Source organism: Rattus norvegicus, chromosome 3, assembly GCF_036323735.1.
Source record: "Rattus norvegicus strain BN/NHsdMcwi chromosome 3, GRCr8, whole genome shotgun sequence".
Lineage (NCBI taxonomy): Eukaryota > Metazoa > Chordata > Mammalia > Rodentia > Muridae > Rattus > Rattus norvegicus.
In genome coordinates, this window is record NC_086021.1 from 144479348 (window position 1) to 144494980 (window position 15633).

General features: G+C 41.5%; 1 protein-coding gene and 1 long non-coding RNA gene across 7 annotated transcripts in view; one reads left to right on the forward strand and one right to left on the reverse strand.

The window, feature by feature from the left end:
• The window catches only part of LOC108350472 (uncharacterized), a 189722-nt gene that overhangs the window by 161979 nt on the left and 12110 nt on the right, over window positions 1-15633 (reverse strand). The gene's annotated exons all lie outside the window — the stretch shown is intronic.
• Window positions 15232-15633, forward strand: part of Snap25 (synaptosome associated protein 25) — an 81871-nt gene continuing 81469 nt past the window's right edge. For 2 of the 5 annotated variants that reach the window (NM_001270575.1, NM_030991.3), the window contains exon 1: window positions 15248-15394. The gene's annotated coding sequence lies outside the window, so the exon portion shown is untranslated. Of the gene's footprint in view, window positions 15578-15633 lie in introns of all 5 variants that reach the window. The other 3 variants (XM_063283127.1, XM_039104314.2, NM_001270576.1) reach the window with 3 other exon arrangements.

Below are 15633 nucleotides of genomic sequence, written 5' to 3' on the forward strand. Positions count from 1 at the left end.
CATAATTAACATATTTCCACTACAGTCCTAGGTATTCTGAAATTATATTCAACATTAATGTACATCAATCTTTGCTTTGTATGCTTAAAAAAAAAGCTTGACATCGCTTACTTTTACCTCTAAGTATTCTGCCTGGGGTAATTAGCAAATGCTCATTTCTCAAAACTCTTTTCCTCTTAATCCATTCCCCCACCCCCTTATTCCCAAGGCTTTAAACTACACCTGTAAACTAAAGACTTGTTTGTCAGGACCTCTGGTCCTCTTTCTATCTAGTCTGTGCAAGTCACTAGGCTGAGCTTTCAAGGCACCAAGATGAGATGTGCAAGTTTCTTCCTTCAGGAACTCCCAGGCAACAGTTGTGCTAGACCCAGAAAGATGAAAAGAACCTATATTGTTGCTTATATACAGAATCTAGATTAAATGGGGACGTAAGGATTATCTGGGAAAAGAAAGGAGGAAATGGAAGAGGGATTACAGAAGGAAATAAGAGTGAATGGAACAAATTGCTTTATACACATGTATGAAAATGTAATAGTTTTACTCAAGCCACATACATTGATTTTTAAAAAATCAAGGAAATGGAATGAGGGCTGACTTTGACATGAACACAGTCAATGTGGACCACCTGATGGGTGAGAAGATAAGAAAGAGAAGCATCTCAAACACAGCACTGCAATTCATTGCTAACTTTTTGAGTTATATAATAACATACTGTATCATTTTATTCCAAAGACAAACAGTCTACCTCAGAGGAACGTGAACTGGCTGGGTACCTCACAGTCCTGGTATTGCTCATAGGATTAGAAAAGGAAAAATTCTATCTGGCCCTTAGTACTAGTTTTTAGATCTCTCTCTCTCTCTCTCTCTCTCTCTCTCTCTCTCTCTCTCTCTCTCTCTCTCTCCCCCCCCGTGTGTGTGTGTGTGTGTGTGTGTGTGTGTGTGTGTGTGTGTATGCAAAATCCTCTGGCTCTCTTCCAACAATATGGGAGGACTTTGTTTCCTGACCTCCTCCTAAAACAAAAGGCCACATTGGTAATACAGATCACAATAGAAACATTTTTCTCTATATCTTTCCCAATACTGGCAATCATAGAATCTAAAATTAGAGTCTCCTAAAGTTTAAGTCACTAAAGAGTACGCTGAAGAAAGGCTTTCTTGATCTCTATTTGGTCCAAAAAAGGATAAACTTTCACTTATGTTAAGAAATTATAAACATGGGTTGGGGATTTAGCTCAGTGGTAGAGTGCTTGCCTAGCAAGCGCAAGGCCCTGGGTTCGGTCCTCAGCTCCGGAAAAAAAAAGAAATTATGAACATGAATATGAGGAGCTGAGGAGGCCCTGAGTAAATGTGTAAGGACAGAGTGAAGTCCTGAGTGGATGTGTATTGTTGGTGTACACACAGCCATGTCAAAGACAGCAGTGTCTGAGATCCACAGGAACTGGCAATGCCTTCTTCCAGGTGCTATTCAGGGGCAGGAGTAAGCTACTCCTCTAGTCTGAGTGTTTTCTAATTATCAAACAGTGTGTGTAAAACCTAGCAACTGTAGCTTTCTTCTCCAGGATGACTTCATCCTGAGACTACTCCCCTATAGAAACCTCCTTTTGAAACTGGCTAACTCCTCCTTCTCCTGCTGTACAAAATACACTCTGAGCTTCCCATTTGTTTCATAGTAGATCCTGCTGCACCAGAGCACAGCCCAGCCATCCCTAGCTCTTTTGTATATGTGTCTGTGTATCCATTCTTCCTCCATTCTTTTGTTACCCCAATTAGATTTATAGGACAAAGGCATGCAGCATGTGGTACATGAAGAACTTTGTTAGTACAGTCTAACCTAGTCATTTCTAATCAATGAACCATCTAAATCCAAGTTATCTGACACCAGGGGGAAACAATGGACTCTACAACTATCATTTCCACAGATACATATAGAAAAACCTCTGTGCTCAGGTCAAGCAACGAAAGTCAGGAATCAGGCTCAACAAAGACAATTCCAGGCAAGATTTCTTATAGATCTTACAGATAAAACAAAACTCCAGAAAACAGTGACTCATATTCTAGCACAAATAGTATAAAGACCATATATAAAACCTGCCTGAAGCTCTAGTCATTCTCCTCTTTCATTGGTGATAAATACATACAAACATACATACATACATACACACATACATACATGCATGCATACATACATGAGTTTGTAGTCAATACCTAAGATGCACCTTTTACAAGAATGTTAACATCATTGTCCCTCTTTCTAGCTATACTACTAAAAGAATTATTTTTTGAGGATAAAATAAACTTCTGAGACTAATGTCAGTTGGATGAGTCACTTGTGCTCCACCTGAATTCTAACCACAGGGAACTCAAGGCAGCTTGTGCTAGGTAGAGGCAGAAAAGGGAAAGAAACAAAGAAAACAGTAAGGGAGGGAGGAAAGTGCGAGAGAAGAAGAAAGACACACAACACAGGGGCAGAGATAGGAAGATGGATTGGTTCTAGTAAGAAAAGAAACCCACAAATTTAAGTCAAAAAGGAAAAATCAAAAATGTCTATTGAAATGTTGGGCCACCTCTTTACCCAGGAAGGACTTCCAAAGAAAGGAGGGGGACATTAATCCACCCACAAAGCCTTCAATCCAAAACTTATCTTGCCTACAAGATGTACAGAGATAAAGTTGGAGCAGAGACTAGGGTAACAGTCAGCCTATGAGTGCCCCAAACTAAGACATATCCCATGTGACAAAGATAACTCAAGTACTATTAGTGATATCTGCTGTGCTTACAGACAGAAGCGTAGTGTAACTGTCTCCTGGGAGGCTTCATTCAACACTGGGTGAAGGTAGACACAGAGACCAATAGCCAAACATCAGGCAGAGCTCAGAAAGTCTAGTGGAAGAGTGAGGGATAGGATTGAGCGGGAGAGGTCAAGGACACCACAAGAAGACCTATAGAGTCAACCTACATGGGCCCACTCAAGCTCTCAGAGACTGAATCACCAACCAGGGAGCATGCTGTCTGGACCTAGGCCTTCTACACATTTGTAGCAAGTGTGCAGACTTGCTTTTCATGTGAGAACCCTAACAAATGATGTGAGGGCTCTCTCCATCTCTGTTCCCTGCCATTGGATCTCCTTCCCCCTACTTGGACTGTATGGGTGGACCTCAATGGGAAATATGTGCCTAGTTCTGCTGGAACTAGTTGTCCCAGGATTGCATGGTTCTCAGGAGGTCATCTCCTTCCCTGAGAAGAAAGGAAGAGAGCAACTGGAGGGGTGGGGGGTCGTAAGGGTGGGACTAGGAGGAAAGAGAAGGCTGTGACCAGGATGTAAAGTGAATAAAAAATAAATTATTGGGAAAGAATGTTGGATGGAAACACTTGTTTTCTTTATCTGTATTGAAAGAATTTAAACAAAGTATTTTTCACAAAGCAGTAATGTGATTGATTTTAACTTGGTTGTTACTAATTGGAAGGGCAAGAAAATTAGAGTAAAAGACCTACATTTATGCTTTTATGATATTTTTAACCCCAGCTTAAGATGATTTGACAAAGCACATCCCTTGTCTGAGTCACAATTTCCCTATCTGCAATGAGAGAATGCTAAAGTTGACTGGATACACGGATAGAGAAGATGGGATGGAAAGGATGCTATAAGACAACAAAAGCACCCAGAAAAGGGCTTGCCATAAGCAGAGATCCCTAAGTGTTTCTTCCCTTTCTGCCTTTCTCATACTGTCTCTTCTCCATGGTACACATGTTTTTCTCCCTAAGGCATCTTAAAGTGAGTTGTATGCTGGCAAACCTAAACTCTAATTCTGCCAGGTCTCGAAACTCTGAGCCAAGCTTTCCCATCCCCTATCTTAGTGAACATCCGTAGATCCTCCCCGTGACTATGCAAGGGAAACTGAGGCTTAGAATGGTTTTTAAATCATCCCCCACCCCTCCCAAAATCTACTTATATACTACTTTGATAATGCACAGCTGCCAAATCAACTTGGAACTCAATGGATCCCAGGCTTCACTTGGTCTGACTCAGCAGCTTATGTTCGTCTGATATGACATGGCTTTAGCAGAGCCCACTCAAGCAACCCGAGTAACCCGCGCTCTGACAAAGCTGTTTAATGTGTGACCGAAGAGCGATGAGTGGACAGCAGGAAGTGGACTCATCTCTGCCTGCTTTGTTAAATAGAAAGCTGTGTGTAAGCCACATAGCAGACCTTCCAGATCCTGACGCCAGGAAATTTCTTCAGTCTGATGCCTTAAATGCCTGCAGTTCTAAAGGAACAAAATGATTTTAGTAGAAATGCTGCCTCCCATTGCCATCCTGCCTGGGAAAGATGACTGATAGCCAGGAGTCAAGGTCTATCAAAGGCATATAGATGCTTCATACCCTGTATTAGTTAAAAGAGAAGGCAATGAAGATGCAGAATTCATCAGAGCAGGGGAAACTTTCACTGAATACTCAGCCCAGCCCCACATGCAGGGAAACATGACCCTTGGCTTCATCATCAGCATCACCTGAAGATCATTCCAGAGGTGTGAACTCTTGGATTCTACCCCAAATCCTGCAAGTCAGAATCTGCAAGGCATTCCTTCAGCAGAAACTGCAAGCAAACCAGACCACTGGGAAAGCATCTTTAGCCAGATTTACTACACTGAATGAGTCAACAGAAGAGGTCGTTTATGTAATGGAAGTAATCCACTTCTGCTTGAAGCTTGAGGCCAGAGGTCAGACTTTCTAATTATATATGATGATGTCTCCATTTTATGCCTAAGATATTATGGTCTTAATTTCTAAACTTACTAGCAAAATAGCCCCTATACCCACAGCATGTCACAAGCTTGCTGACATCACATGGTCCTTGACTCCGCTGCCAGCCCCTCTTCTCCTTGTCACCTAAGATAAAGTCATTCTCCAACTTCTGAATTATCATTATACTTAACGGCATGGCCACAAGTCTTATAGACACAAAGTCCATGAAATAATATCTTATCAGCCACTGCCCAGTGGTTGGGAAAAACATAATCTGTTACTGATATACCTTGGCTCAAGACTGCTGAGTTCTATCTAGAAGCTTGGTGTTCAGTTTGGACTTAAATGTGAGCTTATCCCAAATCCAGAATCTCCCGCCCCACCATAGATATCCTTGATGATATCCACATACATTTGAAATGGCTCTAAAATATGTCCTGTGTGCAAGAAATGCTGTTGCAAGGATTGTATGGATGGAAAGTTCCAGAAAGAAGGGAGGGAGTTGATTCTCATCCATTCATTTATCTGCAGTTCACCAAGCATATCGAAATCATAGATATACCTGAGAATGAGTTTTTAATGGTCATCATTTAAGGCCCACAATAAAATTGTGATTTCTAAAAATAGTCTCCAAAGCACAATGCACCATTTAATTGTGGCAAAGCGGTTTCTAAAGTCATTTTTAGTGTATAAGTCACTGGCATTAAATCCATCCACATTCTCTTGTGCCAATCAGTAGTGTTCCTCTCCAGAAACCTTGTCATCTTACAAAGCAAACATTCCATGCCCATTAAAACATAACTCCCTGATTCCCCTTCTCTGTCCAGACACCAATCCAGGTTCTGTCCTCTAGATCCTGTGAGTAGCTGGAGCACACAGTATTTGTTCTCATATCATTGGCTTGATGAGCCTAGTAGTAAGTCCTCAAGCGTCCTCCTTGTTGTCCACATGTTATAACAATTTTCTTTTTAGGACTGAAAAACACACACTGTATTTAAAGACTACATTTGCATATCAATGATATCAATGGACACTGGGTTGCTTCTGTCTATTGTGAATGTTGCTACGTAGACAGACACACAATAATTTCTTTATGAATATATATGATGTGATATATAAAATTCATACCCAAAAATGGAATCACATGGCCTGTTTTTAATTTTTAATCCCTTTTTAAAAGTTACTATTGCTTTCTGTAGTGACTATACCATTTTCGACTCTCTCCATCAGTACAGGGGATCTAGAACTAGCCAATCCTTGCCATTGTGTGTTATTTCTTTTTGCTGTGTTTTGTTTCTGTTATCCATTCAAACAGAATTCAGTTGATAACCTACAGTTTAGTATGAGAAACCCTTTATCCCTCCTAGATAAAAGTGCCCAATAAGAAGCTAGAAAAATGACTTTGAAACTCATCAGGGTAAATGAGTCTGGGAATATGAAATTAAATGTGTATATAAAGTGATGGTTAAACTCAAGGGCATGAGTTAGACTTTTGAAAACAACCTTCAATAAGAAAATGGGATGCACCATTTTCTTTCAATAAGAAAATGTACCACAGTCAGTCCAGAACTTTAGAAGGCTCATCAATATTATGTATTATCTGATACAAGATGTATAATAGGAAGGTCTCTGTACCAGTTCCTGTTCTACTCCCAACCAACTTTAGTGTAAGATCTCTACATAATAAAGTATTTATTACTAGTGTGTGTGTGTGTGTATCAAAAAATTTTCATCAAAATAAAATGAAACCTGTGTCATGACAATGCATTGCAGCTTGAACAGAACTATACAAATGAAATCTTTCACGGTTTAAGGTTTTTGGATTGGTTTAGTTTGGTTTGGTTTGATTTGGGGGGTGGGTTTTATTTATTTCTATTCTTTACTCTTTGGCTTAGTGTACAAAGCTTCTGTGGGGGCACTTAAAATGGGTTCCATGGACATATGGAGCTCCCAGGGCTTGTGTGGGACTTGGGGAAATGTCCAGATTAAACTGCAGGGGGCCACTATTTTTGCCATTTCAATCCATCTGCTATGGAAGTGGAGAGGTCAACAAAGAAGAAAGAAAAAAGAGACACTCAATAAAGATACCTCTGAAAACTTGTGGGAGGAGTACAGGATTGTATAGACCCAAAGCCAGTAAGGGAAAAAAATATACTGGACATGGCCAAAAGGTTGTTGATGCAAGCTACTGTAAGGGAAAGTGAAGATTGCTTATCTAGAACCTGTTGGAGCACAAAGCTTAACTGCAGTACCAGTACAATGGTACCAGATAAGCTGATTCCCTTCCCATATATAACCTGAATCACTCACTTCATTCTGTACCAATCCGATCTCTACTCTGATTCCTAGCACTCAAATCAGTATTGATTTAAGAATTAATTGGTCCTTTTCAAGACGACCGGTCCATATTGTTCTGCCATGGCTTCTGCATGACTTCATTAAGTATACTTTGAATATTGCTTGCTTTTATTCTTGTTCAAGTAATTTACTAGGAATCAGTCTTGGTTTTACTTTATATCATTAGTTGCAGGGATGGAGGCATGGTTCTACTTGTTTCACTCAGCATCTGTGGACGTTCCTTTAGTCCTTTAGAGATCACTCTTTAGGAATAGCCAGCTCCTTGGCTTTCACACAGAGAACTTCAGGATGAACCAGTATGAAGCAGAGTTGGGCTTTATTAAAATAGAAAAAATGCCCAGGAAAAGAACAAAACAGCAGAAAAAAATGGGTTTGAGTCTCTCAGAGAAGAGTCATAATTAACTAAAAAACTATATATTTAATGTAGACTTTAAGAGAAAGAGAGGCTTTTAGGGAAAGAATAATACATACAAAGGCTTAGGTGTGTACTTCTCAGGGGAAATTAGAAATTGTCTTAGTTGTAGATCTACACTACTTTGGTGGCTCTCAAGTTAAAGCTCAAAGGTTGACTAAGAAATGTTTCTGTTCCTTGTATGTCTCTTTTTTTAATGAGTGAGATTATAAGATATCTCCAGCAGTGCCTTTGATAAAATTATAATCTAGTAAAATAAAACCAAAAGTCACGAGGATTACACAAATGTTCTAGGTCATATCTTTTATTGTAAACTGGGCTTTTGGCAAGATTCCTAGAAAACTGTAGGTCTGTATGTAAGAAAGATGACTGCCTTAAGCAAATGTCTGTTGTTAATTGTGTTGGAGTTCTTGATTCTGGCCTGAAAAAGGTTTCAACCAGACTCTGAGAAGGGGGCTTTTTTTTTATACTCCCATAATTTCCTCTTTTCTATCCTACCTCATTCTGGACTCTTCTCTGAATATATTTCTTCTATTTACTTGACATCAATAGCCCTTCCCTTGTAAGTGCCCCCCACCCAAGCTTGTTCATCCAACCAAAGCAATGCTTCATAGACTTATGCCCTATGATGCTACGAATGAGAAAAGCCATACACAAATATATTGATATAGATAGTGATCAGCTGCTGGGAGAGGAAATACGTTTAATGGAACTGGAATAGTATGCACCAATTTATAGGGATTATGAAGTCAAATCCTTGAATTCAAATTCCAGCTGTGTTCTTACTAGCCGTGTTCTTGCCCTCTGCTGTCTCCTTTATTTTAACCCAGCCTCAATGCATCACAATATCAAACACAATGTCAAGTATTAGATTTTGACTGGTTGAATAGACATATAAATGAATGAGCCTAGGCCTACAGCAAATAAGACAGAATGTGATACTTGAAAGACTTCATAAAGGGTGGCTGGTTTGTTTGAGTGGGCTACCATTTCTCCTTCCCTCCATCCTTCATACTCACAAAGCTCTTCTTCTTTACCTGGCCATGAGAATGTTCAGCAGTGGAGATGTTTTAGAATACATTCATGTATAAAAAGAGCCTGGCCTGAAACTTATGGAAAGATCAATGCTACAAGTATTTTCTCATTTATGAAACCTTAGTGTAAAGTTGTGTGGTGTGTGTGTGTGTGTGTGTGTGTGTGTGTGTGTGTGTGTTGAAGAGAGAGAGAGAGAGGGAGAGAGAGAGAGAGAGAGAGAGAGAATTCTAGAAAAGGAATCACCAGGAGAGGAAGAAATCTTAAGGGATCTGGCAGGTAATGGAGAAAGTGATTGAGCACTCGTAATAGGAAAACAGAAAGAGAAACTAACTAGGGTGAAGAATATGAAGGGCCTTGGGTGACAGAAGAAGATCATGGGGGAACGTAATGAAGAGAGGAAATGGTTGTAAACAAAATATAATTACACATATATTGCAATATAATATAATATTGTAATGTGATATGATGAAGCCCATACTTGTATACTAACTAGGACAATTAAGGCTATGATTTTGATGTATTAAAGAAGAGGAGTATGGAAACAACCAGCCCCCAGTTGGGGGCAATCATCTTCCATTACACAGTGCTTAATGAAGAACAAAATATTACTGAAAATTATCAGTGGAAAATCTTATTTTTTCTTGACATTGTAAATCAGAAACAACTAATGTTCCTGGACATCTCACAAGATATGCCCCTGTCCCATTGGCTTTGTGGAACAATAGTAGCTTTGGAATTTAGACCTAGAGCATTTCATCTTTCCAAGAGCAACTCTGTGTGGGAAGTGGGTTAGTGCTGGGGGACAGCTACAAGAACATACAGAGAGAACAGGGTAAACAAGCCATATGGAAAGCAAACCAAGGAAGCAAAATGGCTTATCTATTAAATATGTGCTCTTTCGCCCAAGCCTTGTGTCTTTTGAAGATTTTGATGAATGAATTTTGATGAATTAGAGGGTGCCAGGTATCCCAAAGGCGAATGTTGACAAAAGCATTTTTTTTATTAACTTGAGTATTTCCTATATACATTTCAAGTATTATTCCCTTTCCCGGTATCCGGGCAAACATCCTCCTAATCTCTCCCCCTCCCCTTCTTTATGGGTGTTCCCCTCCCCATCCTCCCCCCATTGCCGCCCTCCCCCCAACAATCTAGTTCACTGGGGGTTCAGTCTTAGCAGGACCCAGGGCTTCCCCTTCCACTGGTGCTCTTACTAGGATATTCATTGCTACCTATGGGGTCAGAGTCCAGGGTCAGTCCATGTATAGTCTTTAGGTAGTGGCTTAGTCCCTGGAAGCTCTGGTTGCTTGGCATTGTTGTACATATGGGGTCTCGAGCCCCTTCAAGCTCTTCCAGTTCTTTCTCTGATTCCTTCAACGGGGGTCCTATTCTCAGTTCAGTGGTTTGCTGCTGGCATTCCCCTCTGTATTTGCTGTATTCTGGCTGTGTCTCTCAGGAGTGATCTACATCCGGCTCCTGTCGGCCTGTACTTCTTTGCTTCACCCATCTTGTCTAATTGGATGGCTGTATATGTATGGGCCACATGTGGGGCAGGCTCTGAATGGGTGTTCCTTCTGTGTCTGTTTTAATCTTTGCCTCTCTATTCCCTGCCAAGGGTATTCTTGTTCCCCTTTTAAAGAAGGAGTGAAGCATTCACATTTTGATCATCCGTCTTGAGTTTCATGTGTTCTAGGCATCTAGGGTAATTCAAGCATTTGGGCTAATAGACACTTATCAATGAGTGCATACCATGTGTGTTTTTCTGTGATTGGGTTAGCTCACTCAGGATGATATTTTCCAGTTCCAACCATTTGCCTACGAATTTCATAAAGTCATTGTTTTTGATAGCTGAGTAATATTCCATTGTGTAGATGTACCACATTTTCTGTATCCATTCCTCTGTTGAAGGGCATCTGGGTTCTTTCCAGCTTCTGGCTATTATAAATAAGGCTGCGATGAACATAGTGGAGCACGTGTCTTTTTTATATGTTGGGGCATCTTTTGGGTATATGCCCAAGAGAGGTATAGCTGGATCCTCAGGCAGTTCAATGTCCAATTTTCTGAGGAACCTCCAGACTGATTTCCAGAATGGTTGTACCAGTCTGCAATCCCACCAACAATGGAGGACTGTTCCTCTTTCTCCTCATCCTCGCCAGCATCTGCTCTCACCTGAGTTTTTTATCTTAGCCATTCTCATTGATGTGCGGTGAAATCTCAGGGTTGTTTTGATTTGCATTTCCCTTATGACTAAAGATGTTGAACATTTCTTTAGGTGTTTCTCAGCCATTCGACATTCCTCAGCTGTGAATTCTTTGTTTAGCTCTGAACCCCATTTTTAATAGGGTTATTTGTCTCCCTGCGGTCTAACTTCTTGAGTTCTTTGTATATTTTGGATATAAGCCCTCTATCTGTTATAGGATTGGTAAAGATCTTTTCCCAATCTGTTGGTTGCCGTTTTGTCCTAACCACAGTGTCCTTTGCCTTACAGAAGCTTTGCAGTTTCATGAGATCCCATTTGTCGATTCTTGATCTTAGAGCATAAGCCATTGGTGTTTTGTTCAGGAAATTTATTCCAGTGCTCATGTGTTCCAGATGCTTCCCTAGTTTTTCTTCTATTAGTTTGAGTGTATCCGGTTTGATGTGGAGGTCCTTGATCCACTTGGACTTAAGCTTTGTACAGGGTGATAAGCATGGATCGATCTGCAATCTTCTACATGTTGACCTCCAGTTGAACCAGCACCATTTGCTGAAAATGCTATCTTTTTTCCATTGGATGATTTTGGCTCCTTTGTCAAAAATCAAGTGCCCATAGGTGTGTGGGTTCATTTCTGGGTCTTCAATTCTGTTCCATTGGTCTATCTGTCTGTCCCTGTACCAATACCATGCAGTTTTTATCACTATTGCTCTGTAATACTGCGACAAAAGCATTTTCAAGCTGAGTACTTCTAAACTACTTCAGAGGTGACTTTTGAAAATTCATACACTATTTAGCAAAACTGATATGGTAAAAAGATACCTTCTAAACATGTTAAGACAAACATCATTGGCATCCTTGTTCAGGAAAGGATTTCCTTCTAGTAAATAACAGGAAGTGCAGAAACTCATTACCACCATTAGAATAAATGGTAGATGAATGCTCAGTACTAAATAATTACCACCCTCTCTCAGGCTCAGAGAATACTGAGAAAGTAGGAATGGAAGGACTAGAGAAGCCAGAAGATAGGAAGGGTTGTAACATATCATCTATGGGGCAAGAAAGAGCCATCACAATCATCTGCTCACAATAGCTATTGACTCCATGCACTATGTCTGCAAAAGAAATGAGTCTGTGAACTGTCAGGTATGGATGGAGGAGGGACTCTGGAGCCCTATCATTCACTTCAGAACTGGGTGTTACCCTCATCTTCAGGGAATGAAGAGATCATCCATCACCTTCAGTTGTGTACTCACTGATGGCCTCATCAGACTCCATTGAATACTTCCAATTCAATGGTTACGCAGATAGCCCCCCGGGGAAACTAAATGGGCCACAAAACAAAGCCCACAGTTGTGAACCAAGGAAGAAAGTGGTAGGGATATAGAAGAAGAGGAATTAAAAAGATGATGAGAAAAACTTAAGAGAGAACGTGGAAGAGAGAATAATCAGAATATAATATATGAATGCATGAAATTGTCAAACAACAAAAGTAATTCATCAAAAATTGTTATTATCAAGCCAACTAATGATCCTTGGAGTTTTGGGGAATTTTTTTCTTGCTTGTTTTCTGTATTTTTATTTATTCATGTATTTATTCATTCATATTTTGCAGTTTTAGAGCAAGATCTTACTATAAAGTCCAGCTAGCTTCAACTTACTATATAGCTCAGGCTGGCCTTGAACTCACAGTGAAGCACCTGGCTCAGCCTCCCACCTGGCTATGAATCTTGAACTTTACTTAGTATTCCAAGCATAACCATTGCAAATTAGAATGCTTGGGGGCATGGTATAGCAGGGAGCGTTCAGAGATTGCATTAGCATACCACACATACCCATCAATCACAGCAGCGAATTCCTTGGCATCAGTAACTGTACATACTGGTTCTTTATAGAGGGGACTCAGAAGCAGCTAAATCATTTCAGAGCAAAATTATCTTCACCTTGCTTCTCTGTATGGGCCAGAGTAAATCTGATGGCCAGGGACTGTCAAACATCACCATGGGAGTTTTTGTTTGTTGTGCTTTATTTTAATGAAACAAGAGAAAACACCCTTGGAGGAAATCTCATTATGATATTCAAAGTATATTAAGGACTATCCTGTTATATACAAAAAGCTTCTGCTTTCCCAGACTCTCTCAGATTAGATCTTAGTGCTTCCCAAGCATGAAGAAATTCTCATACAGCATCACTTTCTGAAGGAGCATACAGATATGAACAATGTGTCACCTCTTTCTGAGGGGATGCTAGTGTTTTCTGTGGCACCATGAGTCAGTATGACTCTGTCTTCCTCTCTGTAATTTTTGAAGTTGTCAGTGTGAGGAACACCGAGCACTTCTCTCCGGTGCTTGCCACATCACTTTTGCCTGCAGAATGAGGATCCATCAATGACGTACTTTAAAAAAAATGGAAAATCCCCCGCCCCCATTCTTTCACAAACTTTCTGCCTGAATGATTTCTAGTCAGAGAGCCCTATACATATTTTCTTTCTCCTTATTGCAGGGTAGTTTGTCTATCTCTGCCAACCCTGAATGCTGCCTTTTTATTTTCAAGTCATATCATAACGGAAAAAGATTACATTCTTAAGCCTATTCCTTCGAGCTTTATTATAATGAAAATAAGAGCTAGAGTGGCAGCTGAGGGAGGACCAGGCATATTTTTTTTCTGTCGTACAAAATTTTCAAATGTTGAATAATTTTTAAATAAGCAAATTGCAGCAGCAATACTCCAGGAATCTGGTTTTAATAAAAATCCAAACACCATTATCATCGCAAACATTAAGATTTCAAAATATCCCTTGGATCTGGGTATCTTTCCGAAAAAGCGAATTGTGCTCCTCTGGTCCACACAATCCCTTTACAAGTCTTCCCCCTCCCACCTCGGCTCCCCGACCATCTTCACCTACAATTAAAAGCTTTATCACCTAAGCCTGCTTTTAAAGCCAGTGAGCTTGTGTGTGTGTGTGTGTGTGTGTGTGTGTGTGTGTGTGTGTGTGTGTGTGTGTGACTGAGACGGTGGGGGGCCTGTGTGGCGGGGTAGCGTTTGCACGTTGCTTTGTGTGTGTGTGTGTGTGTGTGTGTGTGTGTGTGTGTGTGTGTGTGTGTGTATGTGTTTCTAAGAGAAAAGGATTTTCCATCGCCCAAGAGGCCATCAAGTTTTAAGATTGCAAGGCACGACTTCTAATCGCATCCTCCGCGGAAAAGTACAAACAGTTCCTGAGAAGAGGTCCCCCACCTCCCACGCGCTCCCCAGCTCTCCCTCACTGCCTAGAACCCGGACAACCTCCCCAACACCTGTGAATCATCCAGAGGCTGCACCACCGAGTTATTTGCATATCGCCGCCCGCCCTCCCCAGCTCCTGACCGCTCCTGACGGCTCCTGACGCACGACAAGCGAAGACAGGATTATGTTGTGTGGTTATTACTTCTAATCTTTCATCTGAACCAGCAGAAGTGGACGTTCTTGCTCATTCCAGCCCCCTCCCCCTCCCCCTCCCCCCGAGCTTCAGTGGTTTGGCCACTGCAAGTGCCAGGGGCTTGTGTAATGAGTGAGTGACACTCCAGATTTCTGTCAGGTCCTAGCCACCTTCCCTCCTGATGTCTGGACATGCATGCTTCGTCCTCTGGACATGGTCTAAGAAACCCGAACATCATCCTAGGTCCGGACTGCAAATTCAACCGGATACAGCGTCATCTAGTCATCTATAAGCCCTGAGCAAACAACTCACAACTCAAAGCCCTGAGACCGCAAAGGCAAACTAGCAGGGCTAACTAGCTTCCCTCTCCCTTTTCCCATCTCCAGCGTTATCTTGGCGATAACTGCTCTGACGTACTTTAAAAGAAAAGTGTGAGCCTTTCCCCAACTGGCTATGATTAAATGAGAACACTAAACCCGCAATGCTGCTTTAATACAATAACTACTCATAAAAATAGCAACCTAAGTAACCTGGTCAGGCAAGGAGCTGGTGAGAGCCAAGGGGAATGCCTCTTCAGACAGACCCCCTTCTCTGGAGAAAATAAATCACAACAGAAATCTATCCCAATCCCTCATATCGTTACCCTTCTATTCCTTTACCTTCCTCTCGTGTCTGTGACTCAACCAAAGACAAATCATCAGGGGAACGTTTTACATATAAATATGTATGTATTTACATTATTGTAATTGTATATACATTCCAAACACACCTATATACATACATATATTCACATATGCATGCACACACAAGGAAAGGCATAGGCCATCAGGAAAACAGTCGCAAGAAATGTGTGTTTCCCAAGACAGTGCTAAAATGGAGTCAAAAGAATCGCTCCATTTGGATGTTTATAAAAGATTGAAATAAAAAGGTTTGCTGCAAAGCGCTCGGGGAGCTGAGTCAAGCGCTCCGCACCTCCCGGCTCCTCCCCTACCGCCCCCAGCCACCTTCCTCCCTCCGCCCTCCCCCATCACACTTCCTCCCCGCCCCTCGAGGAGCCGGCTATTAAAAGCTGCTGACGTCAAAGGAACGGCCATCTTTGATGAGGGCAGAGCTCACGTTGCATTGAAGACGAAACCTCGGGGAGGTCTGGAGCTGTCTTTCCTTCCCTCCCTACCCGGCGGCTCCTCCACTCTTGCTACCTGCAGGGATCAGCGGACAGCATCCTCTGAAGAAGACAAGGTAAAGAGCCCCCTCCTCCGATCCTGGCCCTGGCCCTGCATGGCTGCATACACAGAAGGGACTGCAGCTGGCAGCCCAAGTGAGCCTGGGTAAATACAAGTAGTGGTGCACTTAGGGTGCGGTATTCCCTGTGTGCTCGTCTGCCTAGATTCTTGCCTGGGGCCACATAAAAGTATTTTTCAGGTGAGCTGTTGGGAGAAGGAGTGAATGGGGACACTGCAGGTGGAGTGGTGGAAAAA